Source organism: Gavialis gangeticus, unplaced genomic scaffold (assembly GCF_001723915.1).
Source record: "Gavialis gangeticus isolate Ggan-Ray unplaced genomic scaffold, GavGan_comp1, whole genome shotgun sequence".
Taxonomy (NCBI): domain Eukaryota; kingdom Metazoa; phylum Chordata; order Crocodylia; family Gavialidae; genus Gavialis; species Gavialis gangeticus.
The window spans coordinates 41,630,282-41,633,821 of NW_017728997.1; positions in this window are offsets into that span (position 1 = coordinate 41,630,282).

The window sequence follows — 3,540 nt, forward strand, 5'->3', positions numbered from 1 at the left end:
CTCCTAAGTTAAAATAACAGCTCTGCAGCTCACTTTCTGCCTGAACTTTCACTGCTTCTGCTTGTGTGTATGTATAAATCAAACAGTTTTATCAGACAATTATGCCTAACACCCACTCTTGTCATTCTGAATGCTTTACAACTTTCCAAACAACATTGTTTCCAGTGCCATATTTGAAGTCATTAATCCAGCATCCACAAGGTCCTCCACAGCACTGTACCTAGACTCTTCCTGGCTCCAGGAGAACTTTTAGTATTGGCGCCCCCTTTGCCAGTGATAATGATGATAAAAATAAAATAAATTACCATTTTCAGGGCCCCTTTCTGTCCAGACCCCGGGTGGCCACCTTGTTCACCCACGCCTCTGTCTAGCCTTGGTCCTCCAGGTGTCTGTTTTCCTCCCATCAGGCCACAGTGAAAATATACATTTTTCTCATGCTTTATATTTTGCTTTGTCTTAAAAAAATTAGTTCAGTCACTGGCCTGGGTGCCTCAGGGTTGTGTTCCTCTGAGCTAAACTTGGTGGCTGTGAAGTGAAAGCAAAAAAATGTTTATTCCGAAGGCTCCTGAACTAGACACTCCAGGCTGTATCCAGTCACCATCCAGTGTAGTAGATGTGTCTTTCCCTTGGCACTGTGGAGAAAGTGGCACTGCTGCTCTCCTGGTACAGGGGCTCAGGACCAGGAATATCATAGGTGGGGGTTGGTAGGATGATTTCCAGGCTGTGGATTTTGCCTGTGGACCACATCTCCTGGGGCCATCCCGCCTGGTGGGGCATTCTAATCTTACTCTGGCCATGACACGTACTGGGTCCTCTGCCCTGTGCCTCTGTAGCCAAGTGCAGCGGGATACTATTGCTAGGCACCTGCTGTATGTATTCTGTTTCTCAATGTAGATCTTTAATTTATCAACTCTCTGGGGACACCACTGACCATGGTCACAGTAACTGTGGAGGCCACAAGGTAAAGAAGCATGAGCCTCATGAAAACCTCCTGGTCAAAGATGTCCCATTATTCCAGTATGCCCAACTGGAAAGTCATCTTTGTTCACTGTCTTATGTACTTCCATTTTTTTTTTGATAGGCTTGATGGTTCACCTCTGGCCCTATCACACTGACCTGCAGCTGCAGCTCTCACTACAGGCAGTCACACTTGACAGGAGTGGTGCACAGGGTCCCCTCCCCAACCAGCTCCCCCATGCAGTGGGCCATAAAATCATTAACAGCTTGCAGCTTCGGGGCGTGAATTTGGAACAATACAATGGAACACCACGTCACCACTGCTGTCTCTTCTCTTCAGGAATAACTTGCATAACAGCAGTAGTACTGTTCTGATAGCATTTCCAACAGTGGCCAGTATACAACCATGCCACTTTCAGGGGAGTGTGAAGCTACTCAGCTAACTCAAGAACGTAGGGAAGATTGCGCCCCTTGGTTAGATGGAAAGGGTGATTTACTCATCCCCAGGCTATATGACCAAAGTTAATTAGCATTGGCTGAGACTCCAGACATGTATCCAGTCCTGTTTTGAATGACTTAGTTTAGCTGGCTGTGCACAGTGAGGCTGGGATCCTGAGGCAGCTTTCAGAAACTTTTGGGACATGGGACAGCTCTCAGGACCAGGAGATGTATTGGTAAGCTAGGTAGCGAGATTTTTGCAAATAAAAAGGCTGACTGGAGAGGTACAGCCCTGACAGAGTGTGTGTGTCACCCTCCCAGCCAACTCTGACATTTCCTCCATCCTCCCCTCAGGCCCACCTGGGTGTGCCTAGGCTATGAGTCTCTGATTGGCTATAAGCACCTTCCCTGTGTGAGTTGCAGCTGCCCAAGCTGTCTCTGTGCTCCTCTCCTATTACCTTTGTAGACGTGCATACATCTCCCTACTCTTACAACAAGAGGACTTATTTGCACCTGAGGGGAATTAGAATGGTGCCTACATTTTGGCCACATACCTGAGATTTAGGAATTTCCACACTTAGCATACCCACCCAACAGAATTGGACTCTACCCATAGTTTATTGCTTCACCGTATGGATCTTGAAGGATTTCAATAGAGGGTTTATACTCTGATGCCTTTGGCTGAAATAACACTGTAAGAATAAATTATCATTATTGAGAGAAGCCAAATATAAATATTTAGAACTTTTGCAGCTCTTAAGGAAGCCCAGTTAGATTCAATGGAGAAACAAGTTTACACAAGCTTCAAAGAAGAAACAAGCTTCCGGTGGTGAGCAGGTTTCCCCACTCCCTCAGGAATGTATCCAGCTCAGGTTACCTTAAGTAAACAAGTTGTAAACAGCAGCCTTGCTCCTCAAAGAGTGATGTATACACCCACAGCCAAAGTGCCAGGTTGTGGCAGTCTGAAGCAGGAGAAAATACTGATTGCCTTTGGACTGGTGGAGAACATGTTTTGGGTATTTTAAGTATCCTGTGAAGATGGTACAGATATCTATACCTAAAATCAGAGAAGACCTGAGCAGGGTGTGGGGCCCAGGGCAAATCAGCCTGTGCAGGGCCCTGCCCCTGGATGTGAGGGAGCTGGCCATGAATTTGGCAGCAGAGTGGGGTGGTGCTGAGAGGCCGGATGTGCCGGAATCAGCACTGGATTTGGTGGCAGGGGTGCTAAGCAGCTGGATGTGAAGCTGGCAACAGTACAGAGTTGCCATGGCTGCTCTGCCCAGCACTGCAGGGGCCCCCAAAGTGCAGGGCCTGGGGTGGTAACCCCAATTCTCCCCCCTAGAGCTGGCTCTCTGGTGGACCAGTAGGGGGTGCTTCTGTGCTGAGCCACCCACCTCACTATGCCTGACCACCTTCCAGGCTCTGGGTGACTCCCTGGGGGTGCCTCACATCTGGCCGACCCTCTTCCTGGAGCATACCCTCTAGCCTAGGGGTAGTGCCTGGTCCTGGCTCTGTGCCCCCTGGGAAACACAGGCCTAGTAGTCCTTGAGGGTACTTGACCCACTTCAAGAATTTGGGGTGCTTCCCCCAGACTGAAACACAAATAGTGGTCTCCCTTAATCAGCCGAACCAAGGGAACTAATCTAGCCCCCCTCCCAATAAGTCTCCCATGCTAGGTACAAAGGAGAACTTTACTGGCTACAAGGAGTAGGTGTGGAATAGGGTACAGGGTACAGGGTAGAGCAATATCAGATAAATCCCATAGAGCAAACAGCGTTTGCTTAGTAGCATTTGATTGCACATCTGAGTTACTGAAAGCTATATATCTAGTTGAATCTCAGGTAGCTTACTCAAATGTATCATCCAGAGGCAGTTCCTTCTGGAGGCAGGCAGTTCATGGATCATGAGTTTCAAGAGAAAGAGCAAGTTTAAGAAGGTCCAGCTTCTCTCTCTGAGTTTTCATTATGGCTACTGCCCCTCCTCCTGGGCACTCCTTAACTTATATAGTCCTTATGACCTCATTTACCTGGTCCAATGGAGACCAGCACATGTTGGCTGCCAGCAAACCAATTCAAAATGCATCACTGGTTGCTGGGCAGACTGGCAGGGTCTCTAGCCCCCTCCCAGTCAGGTTGGCATTGCTTA